We start from the raw sequence: 21,748 nt of genomic DNA, 5'->3' as shown, positions 1-21,748 counted from the left end.
TTTAATGTATGTTCACCTATTTCTTCGTTAATTATGGACCGATTTTCAAATTTGTTTTTCCGTCAGATAGAAATAAAAACCCGATACTATAGATTTCTGTATTACAAAAAATATTGATACAAAAAGTGTCATGCAGATTCATGTTTCGATCTGTCTTCTGATCATTCACCAATAATAGTAACACTTTCTCCAAAAATTACCATCAAGATTAAACCCCCTTCTCTGTGCAATAATAGAACTAACTGGCCCTTATTTAGAGAAAACTTAGACCGAAACATCACTCTAAACTCACCGTTACAAACTGAAATTGACATAGAAATAGCAGCAATAAACATTACAAAACATATACAGGAGGCAGCATATTCCGCGACTCCTACCAGTAAAACATTTCCAAGACAAAATACACATATATCATGTACAGTACAGAAAAAGACAGCAGAGAAAAGAAAGTTTACGACGGAATTGGCAACAGCAAGGGACTTAAGAGAATAAAAGAAAATTTAACAGGGCAATAAAAGAGCTGAAAGAGCTCATTCAAAATAAATAAAACCAAAGTATTCAAGAACACCTAGAGAATTTGACATCAACTGAGGCTATAGACTCTTCGTTTTGGAAAGCCACAAAAAAGCTTAGGTGATCCCAGCAGCATAACCCATCTATTAAAATAAACGAAAATAATTGGGCTAGAAGCAATAAAGAGAAGGCCGACATTTTCTCAAAACACTTAAAATGTTTTTAAACCTTTCCAGTCTCAGCTACATAAAGACGACGAAAATAAATTTAAATTTTTTCAATAATTTTCAATTTGAATTTCATTTCATATAGACTTACCGCACGAGAAATTAACGGCCAAAAAAGTTAAATAAACAATAATGAGAGAGATTAATATTAAAAAAGCTGCTGTGGAATCACAAAGAGTAAAAAAAAAATTTTTTTGTTCGAACAGTGCATTTTCAAAGTAGTCTCATCATCGAGGAAAAACCTCAAACTTTAAAGGCACGTACAACGTTTTCATATATTTTTTATCTAAAATAATCAGATATTGGTGTATAATGTAACTGCTGAACTAATGTGACGAAAAATCCGAAGTAGTTCAGTGTAAAATAGGTCAGTTTATTTTTAAGCACTAACCATATCATATGGCCATCATAGAGACGTTGTAGGCAATTTTTTCTATGGCGCAACTTCTTTTGTTCTAGTGTGATTCGAACATTTATAAAATCACCTAGACTAGAAAACGGACCTCAGGACCTGAAACGGTCCCTATTTCAATCATTGTTTCTTTATTCCTATTTTTCCTCATAAGTGCTGTAGTTCTACTTGGGCTAACGACTGTAATAGTTAATAAAATAACTGCATAATTTATTGAGTAAATATCTAACACTAAAAAGAGAAAAATAAAACATTTTTAATAAAAAGGTTTAACCAACCAAATTAATCAAAGTTAGATTTCTACGAATACAAAAAAAAACGTTTTAAAATAAAATATGTACATTATATTTAACCCATCTACTACACGTATTTTATATTCTACTACATACACACAGTTTAGCTTAATACCTACCTAAACCTATTTATTTATTTACAATATTATTTTAACTACTATCAACTATCAACATAATTTTGTGACATATACACAAAATTAAATTAGGAACAAAACAAATTTGTTGCTCGTACCGACTTCAAAATGATTAGAAGTGAAGTTTGATTATTTTTTACTTTTAGTGAGCTCAGTATTTATTTGTTGAAGTCAGTTACATTTTTTTGTTAGAAATATATTATCGTTTTTCGTTTCCTATATTAGTTTTAGGGAATCAATCACAAGGGGTTTGAGAATTTTAGTAAAGGTACGTAATATTGTGAAATAATCATATTGATACAATTATCTGATGCACAGAATTTAAGATGAATAAACAACTACTGAAAATTATTAGGTACTAACCTTTATTGTAACAACGTTTTCACTTTTACTAATATTGGAGTTTATTGAGGAAAAACTGGCAAATCTTATATAAATATAGCGATGTAATGTAGAAATAACCACTTTGGTTTGGCAGTAGTCTAATCGTCGATTAATTTTCGCACTCTTCAACATTACGAAAGGTATAGCATTTCCATGCAAGGGAATGATTTTGCATCTGGTAGAAATTAATCCTGGTCATATTTGTAACATTATGTGGTTCACTGTATACCAGTGACTTCGGTAGACATCTACACTAACAGTTTCATTCAGTTTAATAGTTTATAATACACTACATACTGCTGATTCGATTATATGGAAAGCAAATCTTTAAGATCACGAATACTCCATTTACAAATTAAGCTATTTTAGTGAAGCATTTTTTGACGCATTGGCACGAAGGAGATGAAATGTAATTTTCAGGAAAACTATAAACATGAGCTGAAATAGTAAAAATAATTGTACTCATTTTATTGTAGATTTACTTGTTAATTTAAATTTAATAATTAGTGTATTAATGTACATTTTACATAGATTTAAAATACTTATACATATATTACATACAAATTCTAAATAAAACAATAGAAACGTTTTCAAACTAACCGGTCGCCCTATAAGTTACAATATGTGAAATGGTCTGGAAAACACAAACTAGTAATTTACTTGAAAACATAATTTACGGTGATAAGAAACCAACTCGTATCACTCATTCTCTATTCAGGTAGTAAAAAATAGATAGCCGGATATCCTTGGTCACAATATATTACATCGCATTATATACATATATATTATATATATATATATATATATATATATATATATATATATATATATATATATAATATATAATATATTATAATATATGTAATGTACATCGCATTATATATATATATATATATATATATATATATATATAACACAAATGTAACATTGATGCTGCCATAGCAAACAAAACACTTTCATCACAAGTAATAATACCTAGAAAATGCTATTTTTAGCATTGGGAACGATCGCCTGAAAACAGTCAAAACAGTTGATAGTCAAAAAACTAGCTAATAATTACTATTTTCAGTCAAATGCACGGTTCGACTGTTTCTTAAATTCGTGATGTCAGACGAGGACGTACGAATCCTTTCCTGTACAAATTGGGAGGAAAGGATGAAGATAATTGCTTGGGGCAGTTATTTTATATGTGGTTATATTTTGTAATGGTAGTATAAGCGAAGTATATGTATAAGTATTATACCTAAACCTATTTATTTATTTACAATATTATTTTAACTACTATCAACTATCAACATAATTTTGTGACATATACACAAAATTAAATTAGGAACAAAACAAATTTGTTGCTCGTACCGACTTCAAAATGATTAGAAGTGAAGTTTGATTATTTTTTACTTTTAGTGAGCTCAGTATTTATTTGTTGAAGTCAGTTACATTTTTTTGTTAGAAATATATTATCGTTTTTCGTTTCCTATATTAGTTTTAGGGAATCAATCACAAGGGGTTTGAGAATTTTAGTAAAGGTACGTAATATTGTGAAATAATCATATTGATACAATTATCTGATGCACAGAATTTAAGATGAATAAACAACTACTGAAAATTATTAGGTACTAACCTTTATTGTAACAACGTTTTCACTTTTACTAATATTGGAGTTTATTGAGGAAAAACTGGCAAATCTTATATAAATATAGCGATGTAATGTAGAAATAACCACTTTGGTTTGGCAGTAGTCTAATCGTCGATTAATTTTCGCACTCTTCAACATTACGAAAGGTATAGCATTTCCATGCAAGGGAATGATTTTGCATCTGGTAGACATTAATCTTGGTCATTTTTGTAACATTATGTGGTTCACTGTATACCAGTGACTTCGGTAGACATCTACACTAACAGTTTCATTCAGTTTAATAGTTTATAATACACTACATACTGCTGATTCGATTATATGGAAAGCAAATCTTTAAGATCACGAATACTCCATTTACAAATTAAGCATTTTTTGACGCATTGGCAGGAAGGAGATGAAATGTAATTTTCAGGAAAACTATAAACATGAGCTGAAATAGTAAAAATAATTGTACTCATTTTATTGTAGATTTACTTGTTAATTTAAATTTAATAATTAGTGTATTAATGTACATTTTACATAGATTTAAAATACTTATACATATATTACATACAAATTCTAAATAAAACAATAGAAACGTTTTCAAACTAACCGGTCGCCCTATAAGTTACAATATGTGAAATGGTCTGGAAAACACAAACTAGTAATTTACTTGAAAACATAATTTACGGTGATAAGAAACCAACTCGTATCACTCGTTCTCTATTCAGGTAGTAAAAAATAGATAGCCGGATATCCTTGGTCACAATACATTACATCGCATTATATACATATATATTATATATATATATATATATATATATATATATATATATATATATATAATATATAATATATTATAATATATGTAATGTACATCGCATTATATATATATATATATATATATATATATATATATATAATGTAACATTGATGCTGCCGTAGCAAACAAAACACTTTCATCACAAGTAATAATACCTAGAAAATGCTATTTTTAGCATTGGGAACGATCGCCTGAAAACAGTCAAAACAGTTGATAGTCAAAAAACTAGCTAATAATTACTATTTTCAGTCAAATGCACGGTTCGACTGTTTCTTAAATTCGTGATGTCAGACGAGGACGTACGAATCCTTTCCTGTACAAATTGGGAGGAAAGGATGAAGATAATTGCTTGGGGCAGTTATTTTATATGTGGTTATATTTTGTAATGGTAGTATAAGCGAGACGGAGATGTATAAATTCCACCTCGAACAGATTTTAAAAAGAAAAGAAAAAAAATTACTGAATACTATTAGAACAAGACTTAACATGCAATTTATAATATGGTTTTAAATGACGTAGAATTACTTTTATACTTCAATTTTCTGTGGATATGTAAAAAGGAATAGAAGTTTTCTATGGAAGGGAATTACACTCCATAAATATTTTATTGTATTTTAATATGTTAATTGCTATTTTTAAACCATACACTATAAAAATATAGACAATACAAAAGAACTTAAACAAAACCTAAAAACTAAAGATGTACAATAACCATAAATGCTATATAAATATAAAAACATATACCTAATCATAGAAAAAAAACTAATCCATGGCATAATTTTTATTTATTGTTATTTACAAACAAACTACCAAAAACTCATAAAACTATTTATATTACATATAAATTTAGGTAAGCATAAATTGGGTACATTTTTGTCAAGGCCGCGGCTAGGATGACAGAGCCAGAATGTTAAAAATCAGTCAAATGAAACAACTAGAACCAAAAATTGTAAATAAAAGTACGACTGAAATATTCGATAGTAAATAGTAACAAAATCAGTCGGACCCGAAATAGCGACTGAAAACAGTCGACTGAAACAGTCACTGGTAAAAAGTAGTAAAATCAGTCGAACCAAAAATAGCGACAGAAATAGTCGCTAGTAAAAAGTAGTCAATTACTGAACAGCCGATAGTCGATTTCAGTCGATAGTTCCCAATACTAGTTTTTACCTTGTATTAGTTGGATCTCATAATGCCATTTATCGGGATCATGCTCAAGTAATCCAAAAGCATGTACACGTTTACATAATAAAGGTTTAATAATGTTTTTTGAGCTTTAACATCTAATACCTTTATAAATTAATGTAACAACAACTAGCTCGGTAATCTATAAAACAAATCTATAAATCTCATTTGCCGATACTATACAATCCCGTCTTATATTATCGCTACTGTATAATCCCGTATAATAACCTTAAAGCAGATCATATTATGACCTATATCTTACTTGTCATTTCAGCAGCTTTTTTGTGACCCTTAACAGTGGCTCATTGGAGATGATTATTAATATTTAATCCCTCTAACTTCATAGTCTACAGAAATTTATCTTATATATCCAGCAGTTTTGATACTTTGGAAAACAAAATATTTTAACCAATCACGTTTTCATATATTAATGTTAATGGTTAAACACAACAAAAGTTAAACTTAATTCATGTGTGTCAGATGCTTGCATGTATTTTGATCAGAGATATCTATTGGCAAATATTTCGTATTTATTGACATTTCTCTATTTAAAGTTTGAATTAATTGATATTGATATCATAATAACTACAATTATTGAGTTATTTAGTGTACACAGACGCTAATCATGATATTTAGAAACTAATGTTGAGCGTACTCCATCATAGTTCAATTATCGGTTTTGATTTCAATTATTCAAAACTGATGACTTTGATGCCAGTGGCAAAGAACGACCTGACGGGACAAAACATTTCGAAGATAATGAATGGCAATATTTATTATACGAATATTTAACTAAACCTCTCACAGAGATGTCAGAAAGCTAAGAAGTTGATGAATCAAGGGTTACATATATTTAAACGCGTCCAGAAAGGGAGGAAAAATTGCTATCACACAAATAGACTAAAAACTCCATTTCGAAATCTTTGTTGGTCGTTTCACTTCTTTTCAGGCAAAACAAGAAGAATTTTCTATGGCGCATTGAGGAAAATTCTACTACAACAAATCCAAGCATGCAAAAAGTTTTATTGAAAAAGATGTAAAATTCGACATGCCTCAAGGTAACTACATTGACAAAAAGATTACTACTAGTTTAGATCGATGCAACATGTCTTGGCTACTTTCAAAATGCTGACAAACTGAAAATAGGAAGATGGTAGCGTTGTTGCCAGAAAGATGGGGAAAAGTTGCACAAAATGAGGAAAAACATTATGATAAATATATATATTATACATTTTCTTAATATATGTATTTTTAAAGTGAAAAAATATCAGAATACATGCAATCGGCTAATAAACAATTCTTTCGAAGGTTATACAAAGTACAAAGGAACCGTTTTCCTGAGAACAACCCTATGCCACACTTGCTTTTTGGTTTTACGCTTCCCTTCGGTAAATTCCCCGCCAGTTGTATTTGTTTGTGCTTATTAATTAAAGATGGCGTAAATATTTGCTTGATGTTTGTGTTTTCAGTTGCGAAATTATGAAGCAGGATTATTAGGCGAGGTTAATTTGTTAGAACTACATTTAACTTTTAAGCCTCAACATTTTTCCATACGCATACTTTTTAGGGTAATTAGCGTTCTCGCAAACTTTCCAAGATGTTTGTAAGCTGGTTTTCTATTAAGGGGGTGTAGTAATAATTGTTGTTTCATTAACCTTATGAATATATGTACTAAAATATTTTCGTCGTAGACTAAGACATTAACAAAATGGTGATGATATTTTCGATATTACTTTATTACTTTTAATTAATTTTTTATTTTTTACTATTATTAATTTTTATTTATTTTTATTAACTAAATATACACAAATTTGATAAAAAATGATTTAATGTTGAAACTATATATAAGGAAGGAAATAAACATTGAATTTTTTTTTGTAAAAACACAAATTATTTAAAATTATTGAATAAATTGAAATAATAAAAATAATTTCTATATTCCTTTCTGTTTTTATAAAAACGCAATGTTTAAATTAATTTATATATATGAATGAATATGAACTTCAAGAACCATATAAATAAAGATTACCATAAAAAAGACCAAAATCGTTTAGATTAAGTCCAGCCAATACAGCCAAAACCAAACGAAAAAGCCATCACTATATATAAAAGGAGGAAAAATTTTCCTAAAAATCTCCAAATATGACCAACTATGATCCCCCCTGCAATTTTTGCTACTATTCTTGATCGACAAACCACATTAATGAATTGACTACCACGAGATTTCGAATAACATATTGTACATTTACTAGCCTACAATTAATGGATGATCATACTCTTAAGCTAAATCTCATGAAAGTTAATACATAATTATTTTTACAAAACAATAATTTATTTATCTATACTGTTATATAATAATGCATTGTATTTTCCTCGTCTTTAGATCATTAGGGTATCGTTGATAGTTTTATATTTTGTTTATTTGATCCAGGTCTACTTTTATTAGCAAATTAAATTATTTCATAGTATCACAATACCCTGTTCTTACATCTTAGCAAAATGCTGTCTAATTTCTTCTTCTCTGTTTCCTTAAATTTCACATTCTTCGACTTTCCAAAATAAAATTTAAATCACTACTAGAATATATGATGTTTAAAATAAGTGCCTAATTATTACCAGTCACTACAATTTTTGCTACTAATCTTGATGGACAAACCTCATTGTTGACTTGACTACTTCCAACACAACAAGAATCATTTTCTTCTCTGTTCTTGTTATCATTAAATTTTGTCACATCATTAATGTTGATACCTTGCGATTCGATCGCGTTGAAAATGATGCATTATAAATTTGGCAGCTAATAATCTCACTATAAATAAAATTGATGCTGTTTCGATTTTATAACTTTTAAAATATTAACCTTAGATTCTGGTTACAAATGGCTGACTATCCATCAAAATTGAAAGACCATTGTTTAAAATAAACGACAATATTTAAAAAAAGTCCTCAAAAATATCTGATTAAATGTATGTCTATTGACTTATTATTACTTTACTGATTAATCATTACTAAATTAATTATCAATGCTGCTTCTTCCGTCGAAAAGGTCCATTTCGCCACAGTCCGAGAAGAATTAGTTTATCTTTCATTTGAAAGATGTCTAAACCTTTGTAAGGTGATTCTGTAGATTTTCCTTTCAATTATGTATTGATTATTGCATCTTATTTGAATCATCATTTCTAATACGACCTCCTAGACAAATATGCAGAATTTGCCGTAAGCATCGTATTTGATAAAATTCAAGCTTGCAGATGTAAAACTGTAATATCGTGTAAATTTAGGAGTCATACTGGAAGATTAGAGAAATAAGGGTTTGAAATAGGAGTTCCTTATGAGCATCGTTTGAGGGATGCTTTAACGCGAAGAAAACTATATTTTGACATCTTCAATAAATTTAATAATAAAATGTAAAAAAATAAAGGGTAGGTTTTCTAAAATAACAATAATAATTATGTATGTTGGGGATGCTGAATCCGAAAATCCCTTCCTTTTTGTCATAGGATGTGAAGTCGTGTTCCTTAGCAATTTCCTTATTTCAACTATGTTTAACGAGTTATACATTTTTTCCATGTCTTTAATGTTCTAATGAATTCGTTTACTTTCTTCTTTACTTACTTCTCGGGTTACGGAAATCAAGCAAATGAACGTTTAGACTCATTAGGCAACCAAAAGCTTGAAAAGATTCATCATGGCCTTGATGACTTGTAGGTCAGTTATAAGAGATAAAATCCCGACGTCTTACGGATTTTTTCCACATTAGTGTCGTTTTCAGCATACCAAAATATATAGAAATCAGGTAACACGTTACAAAATCTATTAAAATATGTACAAAAATGTTTAACTTGTAGTACTAGTTCTACCGGTCTTCCAGGCATTGTTCTCTCTGGGTTTCGTACACTGGCCAGAGAATAGAGAGTGTATTGAACAGTGAATTCTAAATTTATTATCTGATTTTTTTTCTCAGTTCAATTTTTCTTTCCCGTCTTTTTGCATTTCTTACCCTCAATTTTAGTTTTTAATTTTTTTTTTAAAGTCTAGTTATTATTGTCAGTCATATCTAAAGAATACGGTGTATTGTATTACTGGTGATTAAATACACCTATGATTAAAGATATTAAGGGTCAACAAGAAACTTAAACGGTTTGCTAACCAAGTGAGGTTGCATGCACATAAAAACGTCAAAATACTGCAACTGCTCGACACTAGTGGACTAATCAAAAGGTTGAACAGACAATAATCCTCTAAACTAGTGGAATAAACCTATAGTAGAATATTCGTCAATTAAATATGGAGCTGAAATTTTGGGTTTTGACTATAACAACAATATTAAGACGTAATTATTAGATTATGAATAACTAGTTGTAATATGCGTGAAAAAAGGTAGTTAAAAAGCATTCAAACATCCAACTTTGGAGAAGTAATTTATGATGTATCATATCAGGTCAGTCCATCTGACTTTCTCGTGTGTTTATCCTGGTTTTTGGAGAAGATGATCCAATACAAGTTCATTGTCTTTTTTAATATCTTCGACGATTCAAATTAAAACAAATCATCCAAAACAAGCAATGGTACTGACAGTTTCTTAGAGAAGTTTGTAATATGAGTTGAGTCAGTTGATTTAAACAACCACAATATGCATAGTTTTAACATTTCGTATCATTCTACGAAGAAAAATAAACTATTACTGTTACATTAGACACATTTATTATAAGTTTACATTCTAAAATTAATTTAGTACTATTGCTCAGTTATACTTGCACAAATATACAAACAGGACGAGTGTGGGATATAAAATTAAAAATGAATTTCCCAAATTAAAATTAAATTAGACTACTACTACCACACTATACAAGTTCATGCGGTTTGATTGACTTCAATTTTCTGATTTCCTGCGTATGGTCATGTGGCTGTGTCACTGCTATTTTGTTGTGATTTATTTATCTTAATTCATGTTGGCAAAATGTTGGATAATTTCGAAAATCCATTTAATTTTGCTGTAATAGTGTAGCTTTTCGTTTATCGCGTAGCGATAAGAATAGGTAATTAATCGATGAGTCTTGTTTCGCCTCGCTGGATTACTAATTTATGTTATAGTGTAACCACATATTTGAAACTCATAAGTCCTAATAGCTTATATAAGAGATTAATAAACCAATCTCTTTTAATTTAGGTCAAATTAAGAGTATCTTCCGACCAACCAGTTTTATTTTCCTTACCTAACAGACCAACCTGAATTTCTTTCTTATGGACTAACTATACTTATATTATTTCTGTGCCTTAATAAGAACTATCTCTTTTCACACTTTCAATTTAGATTTAAGAGCCAGCATCCGAATTCTATTTCAGATCTCATAATGTATCAGGACCATCTGCACCAAGGTCATAACATATATATCCCGACCTATTCTTAACCTAAAAGATGGCGTAGTTTCTTTAATTGACACCGACGACGAATTTCTCGAAGTAACGGTTCGGTCTTAATTAAAATTTCGCGAATATAAATTGGCAGTATTTAGCCATGGCTGCGGAATTACCTAGACCACAACCGCATAGGCGCCGAGACGCGCGCTATTTGCACCATCGTACAAGCATTGACAAATGATCTTGGCAGACGCGCGGGATGTGAAGTTCGAGCTAACTTTCCGGCAAACGACGGAATTAAACCGGCAACGTCCCATCATTTATCGCGAACACCTTTTCAACTAACCTGTGACCAAATTATTCAAAGCTAATTGCGCAATTTCAGAAATGTCCCGGAATTTGCCCGCCCGTCGACTTATATATCATTTGTACGTATTGTATGGTGGACGTGCCAGATCTACGATTATATCGCGTTAGATGCAGGAACATATTTCTCAAAACTATTCGCGTGGGTATTTCGTGGCTCATTCAGACGGTATGTGTACACGAACACCAGGGAAACGCACAAGAAAGAAAGAAAGAAAAATTACATAAAAGATAATTAAAAATATTTCTTGTTGAAAAATGTATAGGCTTTTATACAGAGTATTCCAAAGAAAAAATCTAAAAATAACTATTAGAGTACAAAATTTGGAACATTTTGCTCAAAAACAATATACAAATGGAGATACAGCTTATTTCGCTACTACCTACGATATCAAAATTATCTAAGAAATTGCAGTTAAAACGTATTAAACAATTTATAGAAATACCAGATCTTCAGTTTGGATTTCGAAATCACCACTCGACAATAGACCAAGTGCACAAACTAACAGTTATTGCTGAGAAGGCATTTGAAAGAAAAGACATACTGCCCTACAATACTCCTAAAAGTTTCATAAGCTTTTGATCGTGAATGCCATTTGACATTAATCTACAAAATGTGCAAACTGCTACCTCTATACTACTGTCGACTGCTGAAATTATAGCTTTTTGAAAGAAAATTTAGAACCTCCCATGTAGAGACATTTTCAACACTATTTTCGCTTGAGTTCCACAAGGTAGTGTCTCCGGAACACTCCTGTATCTATTCTATACTGTTGATATCCCAAGAACAAAAGAAACAATACTTGGAACATTTGCCAACTACACAGTTATCAAAACAAAAGAAGCTGTCTAAGGCTGTGGAAAAAGTGGCAATCAACAAGATCTAGAAATGAACTAGAGACTGGAAAATATAGCTTAATAGCTCCAAATCTGTCCATGTTAATTTTGCCTTCAGTCAAAATGACTAAACCCAAATTAGATTACTTGATGGATGTCCAACTTCCTAAGTAGAATCATAGTTACAATGTAATATACAAACTTTCAGTGTTATATAAGCCTCTATTGAATATTTAACTAAAGCTATTAGCTATCTTTAATATTTTATCATTAATATTTGACAAAATCATATTATACATATACATTGTTTTGATGTTTTGATATATAAATATATATAAAATCAAAACAAAAGCAGATGTTACAGCTCAAATTTAACCAGAAAAAGACGGCCAAATAAGCTAAATCAGTCAAATGAAATACTTACAATATGAGATAAATGCATTTTTTGATGAAAATGTGAATGTTGTGTAAGTAATGGCCTTACCATAAAACGGTTTTTTTGTTTGGAACAGGTCTGTGCTGAAAATCACCGAGAAATTTAAAATTAAATGATACCCTGGCTTTGGTTGGATGGAATTTTTGGAAAAAATGGATTCATTGAAATGGAAATATTTAAGCTCTGATTAAAATATCTACACACTTATTATAATACAACGAACAATAAATTGGTTGTAGTATTTATAAATAGATTATTATCACTTAAGGTATCGGGCATTTCTCCATATTTAAACTGTGGTTGGATAGAATCTAACCAACATTCAAACCAAAGATGTTATGAATAAAACAACAATGACAGACGTATAAATCAACTCAGATAATAGTTACATCATAACGGTCACATAAATAAATTATTATTTTAATACCGATACATATTTATTCCAGAAGATGTATTTAGTAGAAATAGTAACCGCAGAGCAGTCTATATCGTAATATACATTAAATAAAAAAATGTTCTAGTCAACTATTTTCTCTTCTTATCACCACTTGTTATTTGTTATTTAAGTCATTTTTAACAGACTTCAAAAAAGAAGGAGCATAAAACCTCCTTCGACTGTACATATATTTTTAATGTATGTTCGTCGATTTTTCCGTCAGTTATGGACCGATTTTCAAAATTCTTTTTTTATTCGAAAGAATGCACTAAGAAGATGGCCCCATTGGAACCAAGTCTGAATCTTATGGGGGGAAAAGGGTGAAATCGAGGGAAACCCTCAAATTTCAAAGGCACGTACCAAGTTTTCACATATTTTTTATCTAAAATAATCAGGTAGTTGGGTATAATAGTATTGCTGAGCTAATGTGGCAGAAAATCGGAAGTCGTTCAGTGCAAAAGCCATTGTTTGCTATTTAGGCACTAACCATACCATATGAGAAACTGTAGAAATATTGAATGTAGACTAGGTAGCCGCCCCCGGGGCCTGAAGCATTTCTTATTTTCAATTATTCTCTTTTAATTGTCATTTTTCCTCATACGGGCTGCATCTTTACATGGTCTACCCATTGTAGTACTTAATAAAATAACGTAATTTATTGAATAAATATCTAACACTAAAAAGAGAAAAATAAAATATTTTTAACCAAAAAATTGAACCGACTTCAAAAAATAAATAAGGAACTCGGTAAAAAATAAAAATAAATAATCGGAAATAAACGGTAAAATATAATCAAAGTTTAAAAAACGTTTTAAAATAAAATATGTACATCATAATCGTTGTAATAACTAAATAAAAATAAGCAAAAATTTTAGCAACAAAATAATTAATTGACAAAAGTTCATCAATACCTTCGCAAATATGTCAGATATATACGCAAAAATCGAAATAAAACATTTGATATGCACCTGTTTGACTGTAATAGTGTAAATGACAGTGAAACAGCTGAAGTAGGAAGATATCTAGAAGGATTTCATATAAAGGGCTATTAATATAAAACTAGTTTAGCATTAATAATACAGCGCCAATTTTTAGGATTTTGTCACTAACATACGGGTTGTGTAATATTTCATATGAAAAATTGTATTTTATATTTTCTAATGGTAAACCTATATTCATAAAAACTTGGTCGGTCGGTAGTACGAGTAAGCATTCACGAACTGATCACATACACTATACATACACATAGATTTATTGATAGACATTATTGAAAAAAAAACTGAACTGAAAGAAAAAGAAGTTTGTTCAGCAATATTCTTGAACGTAGCGTAAGCCTTGGATGAAGTTTGGCACAAGGGACTCATGTGTAAACTCTATAAAATATTGCCGAAGCAATATGTTGAAGTCCTAAACTCTTATATCTCAGAGTGGATGCTCATAATTAAAGAAGAAAATACTTACTCAACAATGAAAGAAACAAAAACAGGTGTACCACAAGGCAGTGTTTTGGTTTCTGTTCTTAATCTATACATGTGACACACCAAAAATAGAAAATGTTACTATATATATATTTACAAAAGAAACATTTCTTGGAACCTTTGCTGAGGACACAATTATTATGGCAAAAGATATATCTCTGCCTAGGGCAATAGAAATAGTGCAAGTGGCAGTCAACAAAATCTACGAATGGACGAAAGATTGGAAAATTCAACTTAACAGCACCAAATCTGCCCACGTTAAGTTTGCATTAAGGAGAAATAATAAAAATTTAATTATATCACTCAATGGATGCCCGATTCCTCAAGCAGAATGAGCTAAATACCTTGGAATCCATCTTGACGGTAGATTAAATTGGAAGCATCACGTTAGACAAAAAGCAAAACACATTAGAACCAAAATAAAACAACTATACTGGTAAGTCCGAAGATACTCTCAACTTGATCTAAAATCAAAGAGGTTGATCTATAATACAATTATAAAACCAATTTGGACCTATGGGGTGCAAATACGGGTTTGCACTAAAAATTCAAATCAACCAGTCATACAGCGCTGTCAAAACAAGGTTCTTCGATTGATTACCAATGCCTATCGCTATGTAATCAATGAGGAACTGCACGATGACCTGGAAATCAAATGGATTTGCGAGGTTATCCAAGATATCGCCTTGAAACACGAAAGAAGATTGCTAAATCCTACTAACGTGGAAACAATACAACTGCTAGACAGCACGCAGTATGTCAGGAGATTGAAACTATAGTAAACTATAGCTATAAGTTAATAACTAATAAATAATTATAATTTTATAATTGAGGAATACATATTGATGTATTTTCTCACACTCGTCTTGCTTGTGAATTAATCCAAGTACATAGGAAAAGTAGTAATAAATTAATTGTAAATTAAGATTGTACTAAGCGTATCTAATAAAGATGTTATAAAAAAAACACACTTACTGATGACATTGCGATATTTGCATTTGGAGCCAACCGCGAAGAAATAATGCCAAGAACCATCGAATAAATCTTGAGGCACAATTTGGTTGGAAAACGCATATTAAAAATAAAAGAAATCGAATTAACATGCAAAAATGTATTAGTAACCTTACATAATAAATTGCTGCTGTACAAGTAAATAGTAAAACCTATATGGACGGAATACCGTTATAGGGATATTCTGCGAGAAGAAATATCACTATAATAGAAATATTTCAGAATAACGTCTTTAGAAATCTTATAGAATTACTTATTTGTGGAACAATTACTTAACCGAAACCTTCCGAATTTCAACTGATATAGAGAAAATTAAGAGCTTCGCAAAAAGACATCAGGCAAGACTACAGTCCCACGTAAATATCCCAATTGCTACATTTGTTTGCTAATAATACCACGTATCTTGGGATGAAGATTTACCCAAAACTTCATTGGAAGGAGCACACCAAAAATAATAGAAAAGAACTCGTATTCAAATTCAAAAAAATGTATGGATTATTTGCAAGAAGATATAAATTATCTACACATAATAATTTGCTGCTATACTGCTGATGTCAATTAATATACTCGACTCCCACGTAATCACGGAAGTTCTATAACTCTAGAACAACACTGAACGAGGACGCAAACTTAAGAGAACCACACCGTGTAATCCTGTGTAGTTGTGCAGTGATATGCTAGCAATTTTTATTTTATTACAGACTAAATAAGGATCTTCCTCTGGTCTTCCAAAATAAGTACATATTTTTAAGTCACTGTGGAGACAAATTGTAAGTTAGTTGGTAACGAATGGCAATAATATATTAATAAATTTTAAAAAATTGACATGTACAATAACTAAGCGTTAAGTGAAATTTATTACATTAAAAACTTGTGCCTTTCTTTAGACAGCATGGTAATTTTTAAATAAACATCTTTTGAAACAAAAATCATATGTAATATAACAATCGCTCGCATATACCTCACATTCATAATACGTTATCCACGTGTTGACGTTTGCCAGCAGATTAATTACAACGTTAAATTAAATTGACTGAAACAATTATTATTTAAGCAAAATGAAACCTAGTCGGTATACTTGGTAAGACTTCAAGTATAATTAGTAACCAAGGCAGAAAAAAGAAATGACAAGTTCTACTGTTAAATTAGTTCCTGCTGAAACTGAGTGAAATAGGCAGGTGGAACGTAAGTTTGACCTTTGCGAAACATTAATATGGCTTCGCTGTACGTTATGACAAATTAATTTAGACAGGTTAGGTGTAATAATTTTGGACTAAGCAAAAAGACGTTATGCATTCTTTTAAAAAACTAGCAATGCCATTATTTTTTAAAAAGATTATTGGGAAAACACAATGAAAAGTGATTATACAATCAGTAAAAAGGTTGAGATAAGTTGAAAAGAGCGCAAGATAGGCGAGCCTTAAGAAAATATTGCAAAGTTACTACAAGCTATTGGAAGCTGGTTATTGATAGTCCTGATAGACCGGTAACTATTAGAGTTCACATTCTTTATAATTTCGCGATTTCATTTAAATTAATTTATGACAAAAAACAAAAGTACTTTAAGAAATGAAGTGTAGTGTAAGGTTTAAATTGAGAGTTTGTATGTATAAATATAAAATTAATGAAGAAAAAGAGTAAGATACCAATAGATATAGAGAAAAATTAGTTAATATATATAATAATGAGTTAGAATTTAATAAAATGAGTACGTAAAATATATAAAGGCCTTCTCATACTTATCCGCTATATATAAGCTTGAAGAAGGAACTCTCATTCCAAAAGTGAAGAAATGTAGTAGAAGAATTTGTGTACATTTGCCAAGAACGTGAATAACAAAAAAGGCAATGGTCCGTTCTAAGTCCATTCTAAGATTCAAAATTACGACATTTCTTGTATTAGAGAAAAGCTTTTTTGGTTCTCCTTCAGAGGCAATGAAAATTGAAGTAACCTATGAATATATTCGGTTTGGCATGTATTTTTATCAACGATATGTATTGGTGAAAGTACGACGTATTCAGTAAATAAATATTAAACAAACTAACCTAAATGTTAAATTCAAGGGTAAACTCTTAAAGAACCTTCAGCCAACCAACCAACCAAGTCAACAGCTCTTAAGGTATTCGCCATGTGACGAAAAAGATGGAAAAGGTTATATATTATGAAAATATATTTTGATTTACATAACATATATCGTACCAATTTGTCTCAATAATTACCTTTTTAAAGTTAAAAATTGATCAGAGTACATGCAAGGACCTAATTGTTTCTGATTTCCATCAATTCTGATTGATGTCAGGAAGCAAGGAAACATGATTTGTACCAGATGAAAGCACAGCGGGCCATCAGCCAGTCAGACATTTCGTTAACAGTGGATTCGGTAAAATTCTTCTATAATTGGGGATCCACGAGATCATATTAAAATCAAAAGGATGAAGAGAACGACGAGTTAAGCAACAAGCAAGTCGGTAAGTAAGCAAGTAGTGCGATTTGTGAAAGTATTGAATGGAGACTAGGAAATCAGTGAATGATCAGGAGTTGTAAAATAGAAGAGAGCCACGGAGATTCCGAAAAGTTAACAAAAAGTGAACTATGAAGTTTGCTTCAGTAAATGATCTCCTGCAAAACTTATAAACTAGTATGCTAATCGGGTCGATTAGTAAACGTTTTGGCTTACGCACTTTAATGACATCGTTACACATTTAATTATTTTGCGAGTGCATTCGTATACAATAATGCTCTTTCAGAGAACTTTACACTGATAGTCTGAATTAGCGTGAATGGTTTCCAGTAGTATATCGCGCTGAATGGCTTTGTTACTGGTGTATTGGACTACAAATTGACTCATACAGCAATACCTTGTTATCTAATATAATTTGTATAAGCCATATACAAGCCAATAATAAAGCCAAGCCAAGCCAAGCTATAAGCCAATATAGTTTTCCCAGATTCAGTCTAAGCCTAAGTTGTTTACGCTTTATTAGCGTATATTTCCTCCAAATTAAGCGTCGGTCTAGAGGCAGTCCCAGGTATTTCACATTAACTGCTTGCGGAAGTTCATGATTATTAATACTTAGCGGAGGGTAAATTCGTCTACACAGGATGGAGGTCACGTGAGTATATTTTGTCTCCATGTTTTATAGAGTATTTATAGAGTACCTTGTAAATATGTGTGTTACAAAGATACCAATACTTAGTAAACTAAGAAAACTAACACTATCTAACAGCCTTAACGAACCCGATTAACAAAGCAATAATTAAACATATTAAGTTGATTACTAGAACAAAAACCAAAATGTAACAAAGTTCTTTTTTTAAAGTCAAACCTAATATGTATGTTTAGAGGTTTAAAATACTCTAAAATAGCGTCTGTCAATTTAAATATGATCATTATTGATCCCGATACAGCATATTTATAAGCCCCTGTCCAGTATAAATTGGTTTTGGAATTAAAAGGGGGACTATCCGGAGCGTTAACTGTTTGATTGGCGTGGTACGGTGTCTGGCGATGGATCCCCACGATCAGGTTCGTTTTTAACAACCTATTCCGCTTGTAATAACGAACGACGTGTATTCAGCCGGCTAGACGATTCGACCATTGTTCAGAACCACTTACTAAAGGTAAATCCACTATCTAAATTACGTTAAACTGGATAATGCGCTCTCTATCCCCCCCTAGTATGCGAACAAACACAACTATCCATTTCGGTTTCGAAGGGTCTTTCGTTGGTTTATAAATCAGACGTTTTGATATGGGTTAGGTGGAAAGTTTTCCACACCGATCACTACTGAATATAATAATTGAGTAATGTGCATACACCAACTATATATAATACAAAAATGAAATCATATATATATATATATATATATATATATATATATATATATATATATACATATATAACAAATCAATTGAAAAGTCCCCGGCCTAGCATAATAAAACACTTTTTGCTAAAATTAGTTTTATTTATTCAACATAATTCCCTAAGAGTGATACACTGATTATAGCGACCCTCCAACTTTTCGATACCACTTTTATAGTACGATTTGTCCTTTGCTTCAAAATAGGCCTCAGTTTTGGCGATCACCTCTTCAGTTGACGAAAATTTCTTTTCAGAGAGCACTCTTTTGAGATTTGAGAATAGAAAATAGTCGCTGGGGGTTAGATCTGGAGAATACGGTGGATAGATGGATTTTTGTCATCGTTTCCACTGACTTGTGGCACGGTGCATTGTCTTGGTGAAGCAGCACTTTCTTTTTCTTCAAATGCGGTCGTTTTTCGGCGATTTCGTCCTTCAAAGAGTCCAATAACGCTACGTAATAGTCGCTGTGGATGGTCCTCCTTTTTTCAAGATAGTCAATGAAACTTATTCCATGCGCATCCCAAAATACAAACGCCATAACCTTGTCAGCCGACTGTTGCGTTTTCCCTCGCTTTAGAGCGGGTTCATCGTGTGCAGTCCACTCGGATGACTGTCAATTGGGCTTCGGAATGAAATGATGGAGCCATGTTTCAACCATTGTCACATATCGACGCAAAAACTCTATTTATTACGCTTGACCATCTTCAAACATTGCTCCCAATCATCAACTCGTCGTTGTTTTTAGTCAAAAGTGTGCTCGCGCGGCAGCCACTTTGCACAGAGCTTTCTCATACCCAAAATATTCGTAAATGATATGATGTACACGTTCAATTGATATCTTTAGAGTGTCTACTGTATCATTCAATTTTAACTTACGGTCAAGCCAAATTATTGTTTCAACTGTATTTTTTGCCTTCAAAAAGCAAAATTTTATCAATAGGTGAAATTCCTTTTTATCCATTTTTTTTCACAATAACAAAAGTTGCTTCACTAAAAATGCTATAATTCACAAATTATTGATCCAACAGCTGTCTAGTTTATACAAGTCTCTTTTGAGGGTTATAACTAAAAAACTAATGGATTAAATTCTAGTAGCTCCATCTATGTGTCAGGCTGGGGACTTTTCAATTAAGCTGTTACAGCTAGAAATTTATTCGAATTTTGGTAAAAATCGCATTCTAAAATGAAAATAATTGTTTATTGGTGCTTGCCAACGTTGCTAAAAAAGAAGACTTGACAAAAGTAATTCGCTAGTGGCTCAGAAATTCAAAAGATTTGAGGAATACTTTTAAGACCTCATATTTGAAACCGTTTGTGCAGATGCTTTTATTATTCCGCAAAACAAAACTTAAGAACGATATCTGTCTTCTTTATCTCTTCCATTACTCTCTCAAAATTATTGAGCTCATTGCCAAGATAGTAATAATATAATAGTAATAATTTTATTTTCATTCAAATAGTGAAAAGCCGGCTTGGTTGGCACAGTGATCAATATAACAGAACTTTCCTCCTAGTGGTTAAATACTTGCGGGTTCGAATCCTGCTGGGACTTGGTTGTAAATTTATTTTTGTGAATGTTCATAAGGCAAGAGTGCAAAAAACTACCCCAGACATGTCAGTAAACAGACTGAGTAAAACCGGATGTTCTCTAGGATGCTCTCACTGGATCACTGGCCAAGTATTAGGCTTAATGCCTTCCCTAATGATTCTGATTATGGGCCCACGTTAAGCATTAGATAAACCTTAAATGGTATTAGGGGAACACCAAAATGTCAACAAAATGCTGAAAATTATTCACATACAGTGATACAGTGAGGACATATGATCCTTTTATCTCTCAGACATGATTTCTTTTCTTGGCATATTATTTAGTGTAAAACAATTTTAATTAGTGGCAAATAATTTTAGAATTCCATTTCACCAAAAAATTCTACGTAGCTAAGATTAATCACAGATTCTCATATATCTACGAAATGACTAGTACGACTCTCTGAACGAATGAGAACGTCAGAATTTATTTTTAAATTATTTATTACATTGTCACTAATCTTTGCCGACTAACTTACAATTTGCTTTTCCAATAATTTCTTAATTCTAAATCTAGGTATATGTCTATCAGGGCCCATCGGTCCTATCATAGTATCTGGTGTAATAATGTTTATGTATTAACACTGTTGTTTTTCTATTAAATGCACCTCACTACAATAAACTATATAATAAGAAATGGTTTGATTCTCTCCAGTTTGTGTCCTGTTATTGTGATATCCAAGAGTTGTAATACTCCGATATTGACTGAGATTGGAGTACCCTCTCATGTCTCCTCGCGATTGTGCTGATTTCCCGAGGGCCAGTTGATATCTGAATATCCCGGTGT

General features: G+C 31.2%; 1 protein-coding gene across 2 annotated transcripts in view; it reads right to left on the bottom strand.

Annotated features, from left to right (window-relative positions):
* Positions 1 to 21,748, bottom strand: part of LOC143191556 (zinc finger protein 1) — a 749,575-nt gene that overhangs the window by 673,592 nt on the left and 54,235 nt on the right. The window lies entirely within an intron of this gene.

This window comes from Rhynchophorus ferrugineus, unplaced genomic scaffold (genome assembly GCF_030347505.1).
Source record: "Rhynchophorus ferrugineus isolate W39M unplaced genomic scaffold, kcgeb_rfMv2 rfM2, whole genome shotgun sequence".
NCBI lineage: Eukaryota > Metazoa > Arthropoda > Insecta > Coleoptera > Curculionidae > Rhynchophorus > Rhynchophorus ferrugineus.
The sequence above is the reverse complement of the archived record's forward strand: the minus strand, read 5'-3'. Positions and strand labels throughout refer to the sequence as shown.